Raw genomic sequence first — 22,895 nt, 5'->3', positions numbered from 1 at the left:
ATGAACTCAGTCTACAGAGGATGCCGAGGCCAAGACAACGAAAGCTGAGTATGCCCTGCATTTCCTAGACTCATTTTATGCAGGTAAATTAAGAAGGTTGATTTTCTCTCAGTGGTAAATTGATGGCAATGTGGCATTCTGTCTTAATTGTCAGAAAAACCTGGTTTGAGCATCAACTGGTGACTTCTCAGATTCATGTATTACCATAATCATTGTGTTTATAGACAACCATCAGAAGTCCTCAATGTTCAGTAAGATACGCCCTGTGACAGTTCTTTTTCAATAACTCTTCATGTAAAGCATCCATAAGACACTTCTGGTTTATTAGACCAAATGAGAAATGTTTGAAGGTTGTGAGAAGTGCTTGAAGGTTGAAGAGGTTTGAAGATGTCTGAAGGGGTGCATGAACTGAAGTATGGAAGATGCATCTCAAAGGTTAAGTTGCAAATGAATTTTAACTGTCTGCTTCCTGAAAAAAACTAAACTTGATAACCACGCAGGAATAGTGAAGTTTGCATAATGAGAGAGCATCTTAATATCCAAGTTGAGTATAAATATAAAATATACATATGTGAGGTAAAACAGGTGAGCAAGTTTCACTGACCAGCTACTTTTGCTCAGATGATGACACTTCAGCTTGTTGTTCCGAATATTTGTTTCATGTAAATGTACTGATTGAGTGGTTTAAAAAATCTGGACAAATTCCATGAGAGGAATGGTTAAAGGCAGTTATGTTATCAAAAAAATAAATACATGTAGAACTGAAGAGGCTTCTATTGTCAAGTATCCTGAGTTTTAAGTAAATGTTTCTCTTTACATTCAAAAATGTACGGATGCCAGTGAATGAATTTGATTCTGATCCCGAGAGCAAATTGTATAGAGGTCTTCTTATTTAGCAAATCATTGATTACCTTTGTCATGTGCACAGGCTGCCTTCACTGCAAAGCCTTTGTTCAGTCTTGATGGTTTATTTGAGTGTCTGTCCTTAGCAGGGGCAGCAAAGCTAGAGGTTATTTGCCTCTGTCAGAGCATGTGAAAGAGATGTATATTTTTAGATTCATAAAAATATAAATGAGAGTCTTGAATGAAGCCAGTTTTAACTACAAATGCGATCCTTACAACTAATGGTTGAAGAAAAAAAAATGTTGCCAGGATGTTCAGAAATCATGTTATTGTACTTAAAATGAGCATTACCCAATCACATCTGCCCAATCCATATGGACGCTGTGAATTCCTGCCATGTGGCATCTCCGAGGACATCTTCGGAAGTGGCACAGTAGTCTCCAGTGGTAGGGGAGGGGTAATTATATCAAATAAATATGGAGGTATAGACAGCTGTTTTGTTCAAAAGCAGTCCTTTTCCCTGTCAGCAAGAGGGACAGTTATTTTCCAGATTATAGTGGTGTGGGGGGGAGGGGGTCAGGCTGCCTCTGCATTACGGGCCGTCTGACTCCATTCTCCACACTAACAAGGCGGCCTAATCCCTGTGATCCCCCTTTTTCACAGATGTCAGCTGTTTCCCCAACAGCCGTCACATCTACCGAGGCAAGGCTTTAAACCCAGCCCCCCATCAAGCCTCTCTTGTGCCCCCTGGTTTAGATTCGTTTTTCAACCACGCTTATTTTCCGCCAACTCAATCCCCAAAATATGCAACAAGAGTTTTAAATCCCTCCTTCCTTCCCAGTACTGCAGCATGGTTACACTGTTGCCCACTGCCCTAGTGTCGTCTCTTCCCATTTGGTCTCATCGCTTCACCCCCTACCTCTCCGCCCTGATGACCATTAACCTTTCAGATAAACTGCATCCTCCTGGGCCGTTGCTATTAATCACAAGGTCTCCACAGACTCCTTCTCAATGCAACCACTAGGATGCAGCGCCTGCCTCACAGTCTCGCTCAGCTCTAACCTCTAGGCAACACAGACTCTCTCCTAGTCCCTCAGCTATAATCAAAGAGTTTCACATTCAGCAGTTCAAACAAGAATGAAGATAGTGGAAAAAAAACAAACAGACAAAATCACGGAAAAGACGAATTTCTATGCTTAGCAGTAGAGTTGGGGGGGGGGAGTTGTCTGCACACATTAAAAGCTTCTGTAGACAGAATGAAACACACAAGAGGATGAGATTTTATTGTCATTAGAATACAGTCTGACTTTTCTATTAACTGTTTGCTAACCGAGAAGCATCAGCTTTATAGAGCTGTAGTACAAATCAGAGCCGCTGTGAGAAGTTCATCTGGATGCATCTCCGTGTGAGGGGCTTGAGGTTGGGCTACCAGCTGAAGTGCACAACGTCGTGGCATCAAGAGAGAAGGATGGAGCGAACGCTGTGAAGGGATGCAAAACGCTTTATGAAATGTCCTAGACAGAAAGGATGGAAATATAAATTGTACGAATGGAGAAAGGGAGCAGGGGGAAAGACAGCGGGGGAAGGAGGAGAAGTAGATGAGAGAAAGGGATGAGGGAAGAAAGAGAGAGAGAGAGAGAGAGAGAGAGAGAGAGAGAGAGAGAGAGAGAGAGGGGGGCATCAGGAGAGCAAGTCAGTAGAAGGGATTGAACGGCAGCCCGAAGAACAGCCAGAGGCCTATCATTAATTGGCAGAGCACAAAGCGGCTGGATGACCACCAACCAGGACTAGCAGAGATGACCAGGGGCTCGCTGGGCATCGTGCCACATGGCATTCCCACACTGCAGCCAGGGCCCACTCCCAGCATCCCACAGGCACTCCCATCTGCTCGGGCCTGCGCCATCGCTCCCCAGACCTCATTAAGAGTCCTGCTACGGCGCTCACACACGGCGGCAACAGCCTGCTCCAGTAACAGACCAGGCTGACACTCTGAGGAGGTTTACAAACCAAGAGAAAACAAAAACAAACGCACTGGGCCCGTGTTTGTGTAGGACGGTGCTCAGCTGCTGGCGGTTTGGCTGGATTACACCTTAATTATAATCCAATCCAGCGATGGAGAACCCGAATTAAAGTTAATAGCAATCCTGCTGCCAATAATAAGACTTGACGCACTGGAGAAGCTTGAGTCACTCATAATCGCACATCTTGTCCCGAAGCTTGCTCTCATTTTTACTTCCCATTTCCTGAGTGATGTCTCAGCCCTAAGAGGGTTCATTTCTGGGCAAACAGGTAAAAAATACTGAATATATGTAATGCCATTCAGAAAACAGAAAGCCGTCACAATGCTACTTTTTGAAGTTTTATTTTTTTACAGAAATCATACGGTGTTGACTGCACCGGACACAATCGGCTGATTTTACATTAGGACGGCCACGTACCGTTAGTAGCAAGTAATACAATAAACATTGCTGGAAACACTGCATGAGGGGGCAATGTAATGGAAGCAGCTTTGTGTGAAAGCCACAGATGAGTGAGATACCTTGAAGGAAGCAGACAATAAATGATGAAAGGGTTTTGTGATTACGCACAGGACAGATTCATTGGCTTTAACCCACTTGTATGCACTGCACAGTTCAGCAGTCTCGCCATGGTCATCTTTCCATCTCCGTGTTAATCTTTCTATTTCTTTAAACAATTGGCCTAGTTACACTATATCCACAGAGGGACTGTTTATACTTCTTCCCTGATTTTGGTACGCATTATCGAGAGATAATTCGTCCGAGGTGCTGCACCCTTTACTGAAGGTGAAGGTGTAAGACCACAGAAAGTAGCAGAGATTTGTATTTTTCTTTGACAAAGAAAAGGAGTTTTAATTACACGAGGCCTCCTGCTATATTTTAAATCTGCTCTGTTAATTAGGCCTAGTACTTCAACCACAAAATGACACGTTCTTGCCGATTAAAAATGACAGAAAACAAATCACATAGGATTTAAGAAAATCTCCTGCAGGATATAAACCTGTACACCACTATTTTATAGGATTGTAATGAAAGAAATGTGTGTTAGACCTCCTGTCTTGTTAATTAAAATTCCCTGTCTGTCCTGTTGATCTCAGATTCAATTAACAAAGAGGTGTATAGTGACATTGTCTCCTTGAACTGCATTCGCCGCTATTTGTAAAACTGTTACAAATTGACAGAATTTATATTTCTGAAGGTTTGTGGGTTATTTTCCTCTATTCTTTTAAACTGCCATTTCTTCATTAGCACAATGGTTATAGCCAGGAATGCAGTACAGTATTTATCTAAAAGCATTACAGACATTATTCAAGGTTATTACGGAGACTCATCGTCCAAGTAGAAAAAGTTATAATCACAGATTGTGCATGCGTTCGGTAGTCTTGTCAATGTGCTGCTCTTTACAAACCCTAACACAATGGATCAACTCGAACACCTCGGTCTCCACTGTGGAGAAATACAGCACAACACTCACAATGTAAAAATAGCATCACATAGCAAGACAGTGGGAAATATGGTTATTTTTTCAAGAAATGTGAATAACAGTTCCAAAAACATGCTCTCTCAGTATCAGACATCTATCAGCTGGGAATTTGAAATACTAATAAGAAAATACTACTAGTTACTACTACTACTACTACTACTACTACTAGTAATAATAATAATAATAATAATAATAATAATATAGTAGAAAATATTACCGTATTGACCCGGACATAAGAAAAGTTTTTAAAGAAAATAACCTTTTAAAAAATACAGCTCGTCTTAAATTCATTGACTATTCTCCAGGTCAAGTCGGGGCTGTTGCCAAATGACACAATTTGTGTTTGCAGTTGAATGAGGCCTACTTCTGAAAATGGATAAACCTATCCTGCCGTGATTATGTGCAAAGGAGAGGATGGAAAAAGGGTCAATTATCAAAGGAAGGAAGGAGTTATTATGATGCAAATCTTCAGATCATGGGTGTCAGAGAAGCTGAAGTATCAAATAAGAATCGTGCAACTAAACACATTGGTGTCACTGAAAGCAAGATTAGACAATAGCAGCACGGGGGAAAAAACATCTGCTTTTGAATGCACAGTCTCAGAGGAACTCCTTTCATGGAGCTAAAAACAGTCGTTCTTTGTGATATTACCATATTGGAATACAAACCTAGATTTCTGAATTACAAGCAACTATCAGAGCTTTGCTGGATCAGAAAATCGTATCACTGACACCAAAAAGTAAAATAAACATTTATGTTTCCCCATTGAGTGCAGTATTATCAGTTGGATACAAGGGGGTACATTTTTAATTTTTAAATTAGGTTGTCTCATTTAAAAGGTCGTCTTAAATATGAGGCCATCCTATAGTTTGGCCAATATGGCAATTGAAAATTACATGTCTATATTGTATTTTCTAAGGTTAACCAGCGGAGGCTTCGTTTATGAATTGAGTGCCAACTCAGAATTTTTGTGAATAAAAGCCATCTCAAAGCCAAAGATGGTTTGACAAACAATTGAAATAGAATGCAGCAAAATGCTTCCCCACCCTCGAATCATTGCTCTGTTAATTTGCACTGTAGTTGCTGCAGCTGCATCTATGTGGGACCACCATGAAACGCCGAGCTTCATGACAGACACGGCTCCTCAATGCCTGGAGGCGCAAGTGCCACCAAATGAGCCACCTGTACCTTTAAAGCACAGAGCAAAACTGTACGCAGAGCAGCCTGCTGTTGATTCACTGGAATGCCATTGAAGACGATTGTACATGAAGGATTCGCCCTTTGGGGAAAGCATTTACAAGCCATCTCCCTCCTGACCCTTATTGACTTTAAGAGATGTCCAGCAGACAAGAAGAAAAAGAAGATTAACTTGAAATGCAGTTAGGAAAAAAGAGTCCCCGAGATGAGCAGGAACTCGAGAGCGTTGTGTGCCTCGGTACTACCCAGTTAGATGCGCACTCACTTAAACACACACACACACACACACACAAAGGGAAAAAAACTTGCCGGTTTGGAATGAAAAAAGGCAGACTTCATTAAAGCGATTTCATCACAGTCTGACAGAAGCATATTTATTGCCGTCCTATTGCTGACCATTACGGGCCCAGTCGAGCGTGGCTTCATTATGAGCCCACAGGACCACTAATGAGGACCAAATCCCTCCAAGTGGCTCTCAGTGACACTGGACCGTGTAAGCATAAAAAGAATACACTGGAACGAGCAAACAAATAAATAAAAATTGAGGAGGTTTTAGCCGCGTCGGCTGTCTTCACGGTCCTTATTCCCTCCGTCCTCTGAGGGTCAATTCGCACATCGCTTCTCTCTCGCTGCTCGTTTTCTGTTAACGCTGGTATCCTGCCTTCCCTCTCTCCCCCTCCTCCCCCATCTCCTCCTCCTCACCCCACTCTCTGAGGTACAATTTACCAGCGGTGCCCTGTTTTTTATGAGGTGACAAATTTGCTGCTACAGAAGAAACTACTGAGCAGTAAACAATGGACCCATGTAACCAGAAAGAGAAAAAGAAAGCAAATACTGCCCCCCTCGTGATGATATGTTTAGGAGTTGAAAACGTCAATAAACACTTTTGCTCTGCGTCTACGGAACAGAGGATAAAAAGTGGAGGGGGCCCGAGAGGGTGCTTATTGTGTTTAACAAGGAGACAGTATCATTAAATGTAGAAAAAAGAGAGAAGAGGGTTCTGTGAAATGGTTACAGCTGAAGCACTGAAAAGCAGGGTGATCTGATGCAGTCATTTGATATGAAGTTATGAAGTTAAAGTTACCATTTGTAATCATACTATTGTTAATAGAGTTTTTGGTCCAGCGAAAGATGGGCAATGGCCCCCAGAGAGAGGTGTTTCTGGTCCAGTTGTTATCGTTGAAGAGTTACAAGTTCCTAGGTCTTGGGAGACCGAGGGGGCCTGCTAACACTTGCCGAGAAGTGTGGACGCAGTGGGTTAAACATTTTTTTTTATCAGAGAATGAGTTAGTCAATGAAGCATCACCTTGTCCAGCTTCCCGGCCGTCGCTGTAGACAGGAGGCCTCTGCACTCCCGAGGTGTTGCCTTCACTGCAGAGGTGTGAGGGGAATGGCCTGCTCGCATTAACCAGGTTGCGAGACAGGCACCAGAGTCCCACACGGAGCAGAGCGAAAGGCACAGCATTTCCCATGAGGCCATTCAGGAGAGAAATCACCATCCAGGTCACTAAGGGTTAACCACGAATGCGCTCTGTAAAACACCTCCATCAATTACCAGCGGTTTCACAAGAGACATACTGCAGGTGACCTCTAACCCCTCCCCCCCACACTTTCCCTGCTGCCACACTCCAAAGCGTCCATCAATTTACTGCTCAGAACAGGAGGTGTTGCGAAGGAGTGGGGGGGGGGGGTTGAACCGGTGTGCCTGACACACACACTGAGATCAGGATGACTAAAACAGAGCTCGAAAGCTACCATTAAAATGACACTGACATCCCTATGCAATCCTCCAGTGGATTAATTCTCCTCTATAAATCAAGTCGAAGCTGTGGCTGTGACAGTGGCCAGAGCCACCATCTTGTAACTCCGTGTAACTGCCTGTCCCTTTGCGCAAAAGTTGACAAAATTATCTCTCACGCTTTCTTTAATGAGGTAAACAGCTCTTCTGGGAGTCACTTTATGTGTCTAACTTTATAGGAGTTTGAGCTATTCCAGGTTTAATTGTGATCTTAATTAAGGCACACTGGGATTCCCCATAGGCACACCAGGCATCATTCGAGCAATTATGGCACAAAGAAATACTTACGATGCAAATGAAACTACACTCTATTTGCGATTTTTTTAACACTGACCCAGCTAGGCACTAATCTGGGACTAATTCAGCTGAGATAACAATACACAGTCTGTGATTTGTCAACAGTTAATCAGGGCCTCCTCACTATGCCACTGATGGCCTACCTCATACTCTTTCAAAAAACATCCTCTATTTCGAAATGTGTTTTTTCTTTTTTTAAGTTTAATTACTCAGTGCACTAAACAAGCCAAACACGTGTCATGTATAATGCTTTTCTGCAGTGCTTATTCATTATTAAAGTTCAAACTCATTCTTTTTCATTCTAAAATTCACAAACAGCTCAAGTGTTAAAATTGTCCAAGAAATAATTCACTTCTTAACAGCACTCCGATTAATTATAGTCTACACCCCCACTCCCTGTGTTGTATATAAAAAAATCCCTCCAAGCTAGCAAATTTTATGCACATGAAGGATTACATATTGTGAGGCCGTGCTGGGCGGTGCCGTGAGAAACCGCCCCCAACTGCCCTGCTCCTCCCTGGATCCCTGGGCCAGGAAATTGCTTCGGCAACACCTGACCTGCTGTTCCCTCCATGACTGGCTCCCACCCCCCGATATTACAGGAAGGGACAGGCTTGTTATCGAGGACATCCCGGGAGTTAGAGCGAGCTAGAGACAGAGAGCGAGAGAAGAGTAGGATTGGAATAAAGCTTAACGGATTGTATGTATGGACTTTTACTATGGCTTATATTATGGACTTAAATTGGTTTCTGAGTGTGTTTGTGTTTATGTTAGTTACTCGTGTAGTGAGGGATGTATGTATTTAGTTAGGCTCGAGAGGAGCTAGGGTGTTGTTTATGTTTTTGTATGTCTTTGGGTTTGATCACCCACACACTGTATAATAAAAGCATGTCTTTTCTCCATACACCGCTTCTGTGTTCCCCAAACCCCGCCCTGGAGCCCAGACACTGGTGTCAAACCCCACTCGGTGTCACAATAAGGAATGTTGTTCTATAAAGCCTAATGTTGATCGTCTACGTGTTTGCTGGTTGTGTTTATGGTATAATAAGCCCTTGGGGTTGGTAAAATCTGGCAGGCTTGAGAATGTTTATTATTTTTTTCAAAACACTGTTGTGGGCAAAGGTTTTCTTCTGCCAAAATCAGTACTTGGACAGTTTTTGTTTTGTGAGCTTTTCAAACAAGAGTAAACCTGTCACACTTTGAGCCAAACAATGCTCCTCAGACCTTCAGTCAAATAGACAGGACATGTCTGACACATTCTGGTGTTCTTGGAAAATGACACAAACTTCAAATTTACTGCTGCAATGTTACCCGGCTCGCACCCATTTGGAATAAAAATTCTCACGCCATTAGCTTCAAAAATACAGCCTTGTGCAATTTCACTTAGCAGCCCTTACCACACAATCCAAATTTGATTTGCTATAGTATTTACGCTATGAAGTTGCACACAGATGGATCTCGAGACACTGTTTATGGGAATAAAAGAGAAATTCAATAACGAATGAAGAATGGGCAAGGGTAATAAAGCATATGTTAACGCCAGAGTAGACCGGGCTGGTGTTCACGCTCTCTGGGGACCCTGCGCTGAACTTCGAGGCCTAGAGAACTTAGCCTAATGTCTGACTGTCAGAGTGAGCACTTTTGCTACCGATGACAGATAAAGAGCCAGCCAGCCGCAGGAAAAACTCACCCCCGATTTTTCTGGACAAGACAAAGAAGGTACTTTTGACCTTGAGCCCTAAACAAAATGTTTTTCTGTTGTCATTTTTTTAGACAACAGCAGTATTGTGCCTTCCTATTTATTGATCGATTTTTACTGCAGAATTTGGAGCTTGGCTACGTGGAAAGCACAATATTAAAATCGGTTAATATTAAGTCATAACAAGGGGAAAACACAAAAGGAAAGTATAAAATAACAAAGAAATGAAATTCCCCGCATTTGATGACACCTTCGATTAACAGAAACCAGTCGTACAAATGTCGCAAATTCCGGGAGCTCAGTTTAAAAATGTCAGAGAAATTGGGATGGGAGTCTGCACATCTCCGTACAGTCGCTCTGTGTGGGGATCATTATGTTCGGATGACTGGCTAAAGGATCATCAGTCAAATATTAAATCAACTACAAACACCTTGTCAAAGTGCTCTAAACCGAGAGGAATGTAACGGGGAGAGGAGCAATGCTCCGTCATGCTTGGCGGGGCTGCAAAATCTCTTCCCCAGGGCTGCTTGTGCAAAGGCTGAAGGGGACGAGGATAGGGGGTGGAAGAGGCAGCCGGGGGGGGCACCAAGTGAACACCTAACCCTGCAGTCCAGTCCAGCTAACACAGGAGTCACATCGGTCTCATTCTGCTGGATTTCTGGCAACTCAGTTCCAGGTGGCTGTTATTTACTATACATTTCTTTTACATCACCAAACTCACTCGTCCTTCGATCTCACAACTAAGCTCAACCACTTTGTTTAAAATGATTTTAATCGTCTGACCGTTTAATTGCTGCGATTCCAAGAAACGGCCTTTCCTTTAGACTCCGCCACTCGACTAAGTAATTACTTTTAAAAAGCAAATTTAAGGCGGCACTTGTAGTACCAGCCGCGTTGGCCCTGGGCAGTGCTTATTAACATTTCTGTCAGTGGGCATTAGTTTTTCCCATTCCTGATTATACTTCATTATTTTTAGAGCCTGGTGCGGAGAGGTGGGGTAGGCACCACAATTCGTCTCCACACCAACACCAGCTTTGTCATAAATGGGACAGACCGGAAATGAAGGAGCTGCCGAAAGCCTGGGAAATTCGGATCAATCTTGAGTTTCCTCTGATGTCGTCTGCAGCACAAGAAGTGGGTCAGAACCCGCCCACCTCCATCTGATGCCAAGACATTGCTCGGATGCCGAGTAACCTGTAGCTCTCGTGTGTCAAGCTGTCAGAAACTCGGTTTGAAGGAATCACCGCGAGACAGCACTCACCTGCACTCACCTGCACCGAAGCCAAAACACACGCTGCAGGTGAGAGGATATTACACGCTGTACACAAGAGGCCGCCTGCGGAAGAGAGAGACGGCATAACGCTCTTGGCTAGGGCCGAGCACCGTGCGCTCAATCAGTCCACACTGAGAACCCTTCATTAACCATTCCTGCTGCCGAGATGCGATTGAGCCGGCTGCTGGCAGACTATCATTAAAGCAGCACGCTCTCCCGACGCCGCCTCAGTGCTGTGGAGTCGTGGACAGTGGCGGGAGCCGGGGTTTTATTGTGTTATCATCTCCCGCTAGGGGCTCAGCTGGAACACTCTTAAGTAGGTTCACTTCATGGGATGCCAACACAGCCACAACTCCCTCTCAATCTCCATTTCACTCTCATGCTCCTTTCTAATGGGAGGAACTGAAATTAGTCTCCTGAGGACTATAAAGACTCTACTTTGTCTAGGCTGTCTAACGATCAGTTCTCCTGGTCACTCTGAACCAGTTTTCCCTGTCCCTCTAGAAAAAATAAAAATATATATAATAAAAAAGGATAGGTAGACCATGGAGGTACTTTATCCAGGGAGGTTTGAAAATAAAGTATATTGACTGAGCAGGAGACGGTGATGAGCTTCTTCAAACATAATGGCAAATACGGAAATGTAGTCTGAAGACCATTGCTTAAATTATACGAGCAATAGCAGCTTGGAAAAAGTCTCTGCAGAACGCTTTAATTTCACATTTCCTCCCTTCAACATCCTCACTGCAGACCTACACCAATGTACCCATCTGCCAGTGCTATTACAGTACATTGAGAAGACACTTTGTATTGGAGATCAACTCAACCATTTGTGCACGTCCTTATGGAGGCAGGAGGTTGCGTTTTTTTAAGTCAAGTGGAGCTGAGTTCCTTTGCCCCCACGGATCTGTGATACGGGGGTAGTTGATAACATATGAACCGAGTGCATTAACCCCACTGCACACTATTAAGCGCTGGGGTTACCCTGCAAAACGGGAAAGTACATTCTGAGAATTGAACCTGCGTGCTATAACCCTCCTCACCGGAATTAGACTAATACACTGCATTAAAGCTCTATTAGCATACTTATCGGAGAGAACTTTTTTATTAGTCACTTAAGACTCCTGGCAAGCAATTTCATTTATTATGGATTTGTTCCAAAAATAAACACTGGTACATTTGTTTTCTGTTATACATAGACACACACGTTCATGCATGCATTCAAAAGACATATCTGTCTATTTGTCAATCGACTTGTTTGTCTACTTAAATAACCAAAAAAATCCCACTGCATGCCGGCTTTGATCCAAGATAAGATTATTTGCATCCATACAGCAAAGATCTGTTTTACATAGTCAACATAGATTTTAGTTTGTTGTTCCAAGTATTTGAAATTATTCCTGCAGTAATTGTGTTACGTAATAACATTCTCATAAGCGCTCAATTTAAATTATTGTGTGCCATCAGATACTTGTACGTGGAACAATTCTGTCAGATTAAATGCCATGGTTTTAAAACATCACTATTGATTACTGGTCCGAATCAAACAAAACAAAATAAAAATATTACTGAATAATATTATAACAATAATAATATTACCAAATGTATTTTCACACAAAACCCTTGTCTGGTTACAGTGGCTAGCCACCAGAGAGATCTGGGTGGACAGAGGCTGGTGTTCAATACAAGTCTGACAAACAAACTGACAGAAGAGGAAAGGGCCTCGTACTAGATTTAACGGTTGAAGGTAAGTCAACAACAGCTACATCCAACGCCGCTCTCTAGAGCCACAAACATGACCGTGTGCTACAGAGCAACACACTGTAGAGCCCAGTCAACACTGACAGAAGACAACACACTGCTAATAAATTGAATCATAGGGCTACAAAACTCATCTCTTTCTGTTAAAGGGAGAAAGGATCCGCATCTGGCTGTTTCCTTCACATTTTCTAAGCAAGTGAAGCCAAGAGGAGCAACACGCCTGCAACGGCCTAGTCCTCCAAGTCAGTACTGACAGAGCACAACACGGCCTGAACTCTGGACTTTCAACAGAGCACAAAAAAAAGTGTAAGCATGAAATAGATATATACAATTACTCTGTGACCAGTACATGGTTTCATTTCTAAAAGCGATATACCTTACAGTGTGTGAAGTTTTATTTTTAAACAAATATTTGTGGTATCATGTGGGGAGAAAAAACAATGGCCTCCTGATTGTTTACTTCAAGTTAATTGCAGGGTTCAAAGTGCAACACCACAAAAACCACACTCAACAGCTAGAAATAGTTCTGAACCATCCAGAGAGAAAAAGCCAACAATTGACTCAATGTTCAAGTTTTAAATGGCGGTATTGCTACACATAGAAAACTATTTCATACTTCACACACACACACACACACATTATATATATTTATTTATATATATTACACACTTCTTTCCACCTCTTGCAATTTTATTTTGCTCCATTGGCTGTTAAAAATGCAATGGCGGATAGTATCGCACAGTGCAACACAGTACAAAAATGATTCCCCAAGAGAGGGACTCACAAAAACAGGCAGTCAGATGAAATAGAGCCAGCAAAAAAAAATTAAAACACACACACAAAAACATGCACACACTTCTGAAATTTCCCAAGAGAGGCATCTAATATTTTTATATATATATATATATATATATATATATATATATATATATTGCCATTGAATTCCTGTTTGAAGGAGTGTGTGTGTGTGTGTGTGTGTGCGGAGGGGGGTTGTATTTGGGGGGACTGAAGGAGGCCCCTGGAGCGTTGCAGTTTACACTCCTGGAGCCGGGGAAGGCAGATCACACAAAGCAAAAGTGACATCAAACAGTAGGAGGGTCCCAGCTGATCCAGCCTGGCAAGGCTCTTGGTCCTGATCAATATTGAGCACGAGGCATAGAGGAGTGCCCATGCTGGAGCGAGGTGGGCTGCTGTGGGACAACTGTCAGAGAGGATGAACGCTGTACACACAACACGACGAGCAGAGACCCAGCGGACGAAATCCCAACTGCACCAAAGGAGTGTGTACCACTAATACACAGCGCTGCGCCACAGTCTGTGTTTTCTGACATACATCAGTGATTGAAGTTTTGTTTTGGTATTTTTTAATATACACACACACACACACACACACACATTTTGTAAGGGTTTACTGTCTGTTTATCATGACAGATTTACAGCAGGAGGTTAATATTATCCACAATGCTTCTGTGAGATGTCTCTGAAAGGTAAGAGGCTGGAAAGTTAAAATCGTATGGTTTGTCTGTCCATCCATCAAGTAGATAACCAGGTCAGGTACGGCTTAGAAGTTGCATTACACTGGAAACCTTTTCATCGCTATCGAAGCAAAATGGAAAATGGCTTGCCGGCCATGTTTTTCCACTGATAAACACACACTCACTTGGAGAGGGTGAATAATTCAGAGAGGCAAAAAAGGCACAGTATCCCATGACCGGATTTGCAAACGGCAGTTCCAAATTAGTTCACAAACCCAAGGATCAGAAGGCTTTGCCTAACCTGCTGATGAGCACAGTGCTATTTTAAGGACTGGGCTGAAGGTTGAGGGTCAGAGGATCTTCTGTGCATCATCAGCTACATCGGGTAGCGCTTCTAGACCACTTAACACAATCCACCACTTCAAACATTTAATATAGTGCACCAGAATTCATAGCGATCGCAAACACACTAACCTAGCAGGAATATAACAGAACCAGGGTGGACATTTCACTGAAGTATTTTGTTTTGTTTACTTATTCGAGACGATGATGTGTAGTTTATTGTGTGCTTCAGGAGAGTTTTAAACCTTGCCAGTGGAGAAGTGTAATTGATTACAGCAAGAAAGTTTTTGCTGGTGCACATGAATGAATTTGCGGAGTACAAACTTCTCTACACATTAGAAAGAGTTAAGCTCCTTCTCCTTGTCTGAGTCTGTTGTCTGTGTCTTTATGAATGTCTATTCAGTCGGTATAGCAGAAAAACAACAGTCAATAGCTCCCAGAGGAGAAACGGGAAAAAATGAAAGTGTTGCTTGATTCGGTTGTGGGAAAAGCACTGGCAAAGTGGCAGACTAGATCTTTCTTTGTTTGTGTTTTTTTGTATACATAAAATGTTTATACACATAAACCCACCGGGATAAAACATGTCTCTTACAGTGACAGTCTGTTTGCAGGGGGGGAAAAAAGCACAGTTACAAATCAGTCAAAACTGTAAAACACAGAGGATCATTTTAAAAGCCGTTTTCTTCCCAGCTCGGTTGGGACACTACTTTTTAAAATTATTTTCTCTTTTCAAACAAATCCATTTGAGCCCCGGCCTGGTTATCTAATGGCATTGGCATCCCAGGAATGAGAGCGTCCAACTCTAGGCCTCAGCAGCTCAAAGTACCCCGTCCACCAATCTCATGTGATTGTTAACAGTCCCAGAGTCGTTCCCCCTTCAAATCTCACCTTTATGCTACCAACTCAAGGTCACGCTGCCCTGTTATGTTCAACCAACTGACTGTGCGGCTTAAAAGGCCAACGTCTCATAAAAGAAAAAGGGCCATTTTCAAATTACAGCGACTTGAATTTTATGAATTTCTAATTCAGCGAATATGTCATAGCTGGCGAATCAGCTTAAAAGACTGAATTTGCCTTTCATTCTTTTTCACTGCCTTTTCACTTTTTCACTCACAAAAGCGATTTCTTTTTCTCACCAGCCTGAAAGTTGATTAAACCCAGCCAGTGCAATTTTTGAAAGGCCTAAATGAATGTGTTTCCTCTCCAAGAGTAATATTGGTCTGTGATGTGGCTTATCAGACATTAACATCCAGGCTAAGAGAAGTTATTTGGCTTAGCTTATTGACATTTTCTTTTTCTTTTTTTAACCCTTCTCCCAGATCTTTCCGTCAGCCTATAATCACAGCCCAGTGAAGTTGCTCAGCCCCTGGAAGAAGCGCTTAGAATTAAAATTATTAGATTGCATCGTCTTGCTACTCCAGAAGCAGTGTGTGGGCAGTGAAAGGAGTTTAATAAAATGATGGGCCTAACAAATCTCATTTCTCTAACAAGGTTAACCACTTCGCTTACCCATGACATTAATAGGCCTTTCACTTTACTCTCCCGAGCTAAACACCTCAGTGGCCAGAACTGCACCGGCTTTGTCCTTCACTGTCTAGTGTTTCTTTCACTAGCCAACAAAACCACAATATTTGTCTGAAGAGGTTGAATCTTCTCCTAAATTCAAGGAAGCCACAGATATGAAATCGCTTTGCAGATGTTCTTTAGCTTGTTGTCTGAAAGACTCTAGTGTCATTCAAACATAAAAATAAAAAAATATCCAACAGGCAAACAACTATTCAGTGCGTTAACTTGGCTCACAGTATGGAAAACTTGCACATAAGAGTAGGTAATTTTCAATTAGTTTGATTAATTTTAAAATCAAAATCAAGGTCTTAGATTTGAAGTATGCTTCAAGTGTAACATTGAATTTCAGATTTAGTATGTGTACTGTTTCTTTTTCTTTTGGTTCAGATTCCAGCAGAGACACTTTCATCAGCTGCAGATCCTCTACAAACTATGATAAAATAAAAGTGTCTCTTGCAAAAGCAACTTGACCCCCTTCCCTTTAAATGTCATTATTGCATTGGTTATATAAGACATTTGGGAAACCTTTTAAATCCCACCTCGGTGTTGTAATTTTAAACACGAGGGCCCAAATCCCTCCCAATTCCCTTTAAATGTCACCTTCTCCCCACAATAAAATATTACGGTCCCCCCATCCCTTTAAATCTCTCTGGATTTCCACAGTGAAATAAACAGGCCATTAGTTGTTGCTGATGGCCAGACGAGAGGCCAGGAAAAGGTTCAACTCCCATCAACGTGCCAATTAATCAATTAGTAGTAGCAAATCAATACCCCTGCTCAGACGGCAGCTTGACAGTGCTCAGGTGTAATTAAAATTGTAACTATTGGCAAATCAAGACGGATGGGGCTCTCTGGCTCAGGGTACCTGGAGAGAAAGATATTGCACTTCACAGCTGCTCTTGCTTGTAAAAGCCAAGGGCCCACCAAGGTCCATATGGCTGCTCCAAATCAGAGCCACAGAGTCTGAGCCGTGCCGTGTCCAAGGAGTAAGAAATTATCAACACACCTCTCTGTGCAATAGGCTCAGAGCTACTTTTTATTTTTAAGCCAGACACCTGCACTTTACAATTTAGAATCAATACAAATGATGTTGGATTTGCTAAATGATTTACTTTTCACGTGTGAACTCACTCCATACATAAGGGGCCAAATGCAATTACAGTCATAAAAAAATAAAAACTTACTGAAAACAATCTAATTATTGCAAATTTTTAGTTGCTAAATTCAGATACATTGTTCATTGTTGTTTTTCGGCGGTTTTGTTTTCTTTTGCACTGTGGAATCTTGGCAAATTAGCTGCTGTTTTTTTGTTCTTTAAGTTTTGTTTTATTCTCAGTGCTTACTTTCTAATCTTAGAAGATTAAATTGCTGGCCTCCAGGCACTGCACCAGACACAGCAAGAACATGTCCCGTTTCTGCGGCTGCTTAAAATTCTCATAGAATAAGTGTAAAATTCCTCTGTCTCGACATTACAGGGATTAATAGGCTATGAAGTAATCTTAGCTCGATTTTGCCAGACTCTGCTGCATCTTGGGCTTCTAATACTGTACTCAAAAGCTTTCTCTCTCTCAAAACAGAGCAACACAGTTCTCCCAAAGACGCTCTCAAGACTACTTTCATGGTTTGAAGAGCGCCGCCTGCAAACATGATGGATTTCTACAGACCGGCTCAGTCGGCAATGGCAGGCCGCTCACCCCGGCAAACAGGAAACACCGCTCAATTATGTATAAAAGCTGAATGCATTTTGAGTTATGAGGTTTTGTTTTCATCTCTTTATATATTTATAGAAAACATGAGGAATGCAAATGTAAGCATTTAAAAAGCAACACACATGACTGCACTCTCCTGGGATGGAACAAGACTATCAATGCAGAGTAACTTCAACCTTGCCTGGCTATTGCTCTTATCTTATTAATGGCATTTGCCTTTCATGAGCGCCAAAACGCAACTGTCTCTTGGCATCAGACGCGAAGAGACGCACAAACAAAATACAAACGGGAGCTGGTGGAGTGGATGTTGGAGGGCCAATCTTCAATCTGATGATCAAACGTGGTCTTTTTTCGAGGGGAAGACAACAACAGAAGGAAAGCACTTGCGAACATTAAGTTGTGTCAAGGTTTTGTTTTTCAAATGCATGTCTGAAGCAGTGATGACTGTGCTGTAATTGGAAGAATACAATCAGTCATTCTTCTTGACTGGATCTTACATAAAATTATCAATCCCCCTCCCCTCCTCGCATATCTCGGGCAGGAATCCAACGCTAAAGAGCTTGTTTGATAATTCTGTGCTTATTTCTGTTTAGTATGGAAATGATAATCACACATCTTCCTAGTTACGCATTACTGAAACAACCACTGCGCCACGTACTTCCAATGCAGTGCTTTTAAGGCAGTATGTGATTATGCAATGAGTATTTGGAATAAATATAATATAGATAATTGGTGCATATATTCTATAGAAATTGATCAGCCATTTTCATAAGGGGTCAGAGAGGCCAACGAACAAATCTATTCATAGAGAGCAAATAGGAATTTTATTGCTCTTGGCAACAGCACAGTATTCATATCTGCGTTCAAACTGGTCACTACAGATGACTGAACTCAATTTTACCTCAAAATGTGAATCTGTCATTCGCACATATTGTTTCCAATGTAACCTGTAAATGTAAATACATCACTGGTGAAATGTCAGCGATTACTTGTTTCCACGTGGGTTTTACAGCAGGTCCACAGATACATGGTAACACAAATCCGTATAGAGCATTTCCCTGTATTTTTCTAATATGAAAATTATGTTTTTGAAGAGGATTTGACAAACTTTAAGCACAACACAACAGTAATGAAAAGCACTTTTATTTCAGAAACAGCAAGCAATTAGACCTTTAACGAAGTATAATAGAGTAACTGTAAGGGATTGTTTCTTGTCAATAACACAAATAAACGTGATTAGGTTTTCATTTCTTTATCCACACATCTTGTTCTTATTTTATGACATTATTCCCCCCAATATACTCAATACTATTCATATTCTGAACCATCCACTGCAAATCAGAAGGACACTGCCATCGGACATCATGGTAAAGAGATCTCGATATATCCACATACATTTGCAGGAAAAACTAATTTCAAACACCAAAAAGGTGTTCTACCTCAGCGGTAACTTCCTGAAGAATTCTGCATTGGGGATTGTCATTCAATATTATCCACTAAAGCTGCTACTCACTTTTAAGTTCAACTGATTTCTAATTAGAACAGCAAGAAAATATCCCCCTATTAAGGAACATCAATCTATCATTTAGCCTTTCACATTTCAGATTCCCAAGCTGACTGAACAGATGCAATGCATTAAAAATTCACTAGGATCTTAACCCAGTCCTGAGAAACAGACCTGGGTGCTTCACAAGAAACTTCCCTCCACTGCCATCAACTTTGGATTTCTCTCTGTAACTTTTCATTTCTCTCCACAAGCCTTTTACTTGCAATACACTCAGAAGAGAATAATTCAATTCCAGCGAGAATAAATGTGATCCAGAGTAATGATACATAGGTCATGATGTAAAGCCATCTAAGGCCATAAATTAATTTGAATAAAACAAATCCATCAATGTTAAAACAAATTTCTTAAAAGGCAGGATATAAATGAGGTGTCCTGGAATGCGATTTTCTAGGACTGGTAATAAATGGATGCATCGGGCGCAATTCTGTCGGCAGAAATCATTTGGCTCTAAAGCTTTTCTGATTACACTGTGCATCAACAAATATACACTCTGAGATGACGCTGCCTTCAAATTCCATTACACCTTTATCACTTTACAATGTTTGTAGCCCTATCAAATCCATGTGCGGCGCACAAAAACATCAGCAACAAAACAACAACAACGTATATTCCAAAACGATAATCTGTGGAGGTCGTAGACAACTCTTCAAATCTAGTGGAGACAATGACTTAAACCTAGATCTAATCAATCACAGACCTTGGCTACAATTACACTGTAATTACACTGTCAACACAAAGTAAAGCACTTTACTCTGATTAGCCGAATGACACTGAAGAGAAACAAACAAACAGTAAAGAAAAAAAAGGTGCACATCAGAAGAAAGCAACACTGTTACTTTTGGTGCAGAACCCAACAGCACACAGCTACAAGGTCACTTTCTGAATCTGTTAGTTTTGCAGTTCGATGCAGTCCCTTGGGGTCTAAAAGCTTTCCGATGCTCTGCCGGTAGAGTGGAATACAAAAAAAAATAAAAAAAATGCGTTTGCTCATCAACCCAAAGCACCCTACAAATCAAAGTTAAGGCAATTATATGCTTATCCTATCTTTAAAAAGGCAACAGATGTTTCTCTTGGTCAAAATTGCATTGTAATCGCAAACAGTAGCATATGGTTAAATTTGATTAATCCGAGCTTGGGAAGAAATTCCATTATTTCTGCAGCAAATGCATAAAAAGGTGCTTAGAGGTGATGCAGGGAGGATGCTGTGAGATTAGATAAGATGCATATACACGGGGGAAGACTGATAGAATCGATCTGCGCACCCAACGAAGACAGTCACTGAATCAATCCTCAGTGGCTGAGGAGACGCACAGAGTTTCAAACTTTATGAAAACAACATTGATTGCCAGTGAAAACATGCAAACCATTCATCACAGAGGAAGGGAAACAGAACTGTGTGACAGGTGATCAAAATAGCCTACTGCCCATCACACAGAACTGGGTCTATCCGTCTCATTTGCTTTCATGCCAAGCACTATTAAATAAACAATCACTTTTTAGTGAATGCAGCTTAAAAACCTTTGGTTCTTTCATTATCAGTCCCCAAGGGGGACCCGCAATTACCGGGTTCAGAGGTGGACCTGCATTCCAAACTTCAAGAATATCTGATTGCATTTCTATCACAAAAACTGTAGAGCTAGACTTTGCGGGAGCCTAAAATAAAATTATGTTAAGCAACATGCATAGTTTTCTTTGAATCAAGACTTCAACCATTTATGAAATTCAGCATTAACACATCAACACATCGGCATAACTTGTCTAGTTTACATGATTGTCATTTTATGAAAAGAGGAAAAAACAACTCATAATTAAATGCAAATTGCATCAGCAAGCAGTGATTGTCGTTACACATTGTAGAGAATCACACATGCTCTTCTAAAGCCAATTTTATCCCGTATTGTTTAGCCATAGCTCAAAGTTTTCACAATGCTTTGATTTACTATTACTCACAAGAATTGTATAGATGTTGCATTATTGTAATTAGAATGCATTCTTCAGACATCACGAAGTAGGACTATAGCATAAAACCACCACTATACTACAATTATTTCCAAAAGCGAAGGAGAAGCCCCCTGGGCAAACCCTTGGTCGATTTAAAGATGAAAAAGACCAAGACCAAATGATTGTATCTGAAAGAGATTTGTTTCGGTCACTGCAACTGTACTGGTAGAGTATCAAGGGCTTTTTAAATGCCTTACCCTATAAGGCAAGGGCTCAGTACAAGAAGAACGGGTCACTATTCTGTTTAGAGACCATTACCAGCTCATGAATTAAATAGCATAAACTTCCAAAGACGGACCAAAAGCCGTCTGTGAAATGTGCCAAATCTGAATATGAATCACTTTGAATGAGTTATGAGACAATTAAAAACTTAAAACACTTATACCTCCCAGAACTTTAATAATTGCAGCACATGTACCAAAGTTCAATTAAACCTGAAACTGTTCTTGCACTGCTTTTTTAATTAAGAATTATGTCCTGGGAGTTATCGCTCCTGGATTTCATTTTATTTCAGTACAGCTCTGTAATTTACCCACCTTGACAAAATGTGAGCTATAAACACACTACATGGCAGTAATACAGCCAGCTGTGTAACGCTCTTCTGGGCCCAGACTGGCAACCTAGTGAACACCATTCATTTCTATAGCATTCACTTATGTATTAAACTGAAATATTTTTGTTTAAGATTGGTTATACAGTAGGATTCCTAAACATTGGTCTGCATTATGCACTCACTGAAATCATACAGTTTGCGTTTATTCGTTCCAGCGAGGTGCTGCCACACAGATCTGGAGTTGATCATGGCCTGATTCTGAGGAACCCCATCTCTTCAGAATGTGTCTGGGGTCAGATGACAACCCTAGCATGCGGGCAGTTAGGATCCATATGCTGGGTTCAGAAGGTAGATGTATATATTCCTGCCAGCACTAATGTCAAACACACTGGCCTTGACCGTCTGAGAACGTTCTCACCATGACCTGCCAGGAAACTAATCAATAATGCATAGAGACAAACAGCAAGAATAGGAGAGCGATTCAGCAAGAGCCAGGGCAAAATGTGAAGCATTTACAAGACAGCCAAAAAATAACCCTCTTCAGAGGCTGTGTATTTAGGAATCGGTCTACTACGTAGTATTCAACTGCCTCGAATGCTTTTGACTTTTAAAGAGGAATTTGGGAAGGTTTTTGTCACTCACAAAAGGCGATCAATTGGCCTCTCTTACATAACAGAGATTCAAGCAGTACTCCTTCTAAAAAGTGTGGATTAAAACCTGACAGAATCTTCAGAAAAAGATGAGGGTGAATTTAGACTTAGCAGATAGTATTTCTTCGTCTTTGAACTCGGTCTAAATTTCATTCCTAATTTGCGCAACATCATTAGATTTTCTGAAGACGTCATAATCCCAAATACTACTTTAAAGGAGTATTTAAAATGCCTTGTGTTTCACTGACCAGGTTAAAGTAGAAGCCACTTCAAAGAGTAGTTAATGCACCCTTCAGGAATAGTCACAATTCATGAATAGTTCAAAAGGTCAGCTTACATTTCTGTGATATGTAAACTGTAGATCCTGAGCCACTTGTAAAAGTTGTTAATGACCACCTTCAGAACAGTTTGTGAATAGTAAATCATAGTAAACTTAAAATCATAAATGTTTAATTAGCATAGTTTCATTTAAAAAATAAACATTAAAGATTCTTACAATTTAGTTTTTACTGTTATAATAATGTACACACATTTTTGTATACCATTTTCTGTTCTAGTTTAAAAAGATATATTTGGGGGGTGCTCATTTCAATATGGCAGGACACGAATGCAGGACAATCATGAATATGTATTTCTCTTATCATGTAATTTCCATATCACATT

At 41.1% G+C, this 22,895-nt stretch overlaps 1 protein-coding gene and 1 long non-coding RNA gene across 7 annotated transcripts in view; both read right to left on the bottom strand.

Annotated features, from left to right (window-relative positions):
* sdk2b (sidekick cell adhesion molecule 2b) overlaps window positions 1–22,895 on the bottom strand; it is a 200,540-nt gene that overhangs the window by 166,171 nt on the left and 11,474 nt on the right. The gene's annotated exons all lie outside the window — the stretch shown is intronic.
* LOC136749865 (uncharacterized) lies at window positions 2,101–21,124 on the bottom strand. The gene is made up of 2 exons (XR_010816800.1): window positions 20,979–21,124; window positions 2,101–2,323 (listed from the first exon to the last, which is right to left on the bottom strand). It is a non-coding gene; the product is annotated as an uncharacterized LOC136749865 (long non-coding RNA).

The sequence above is a fragment of the Amia ocellicauda genome, chromosome 5, assembly GCF_036373705.1.
Source record: "Amia ocellicauda isolate fAmiCal2 chromosome 5, fAmiCal2.hap1, whole genome shotgun sequence".
NCBI classification, from domain to species: Eukaryota; Metazoa; Chordata; class Actinopteri; order Amiiformes; family Amiidae; genus Amia; species Amia ocellicauda.
Note: the sequence above shows the minus strand (reverse complement) of the source record. Positions and strands in the feature narration are given on the sequence as shown.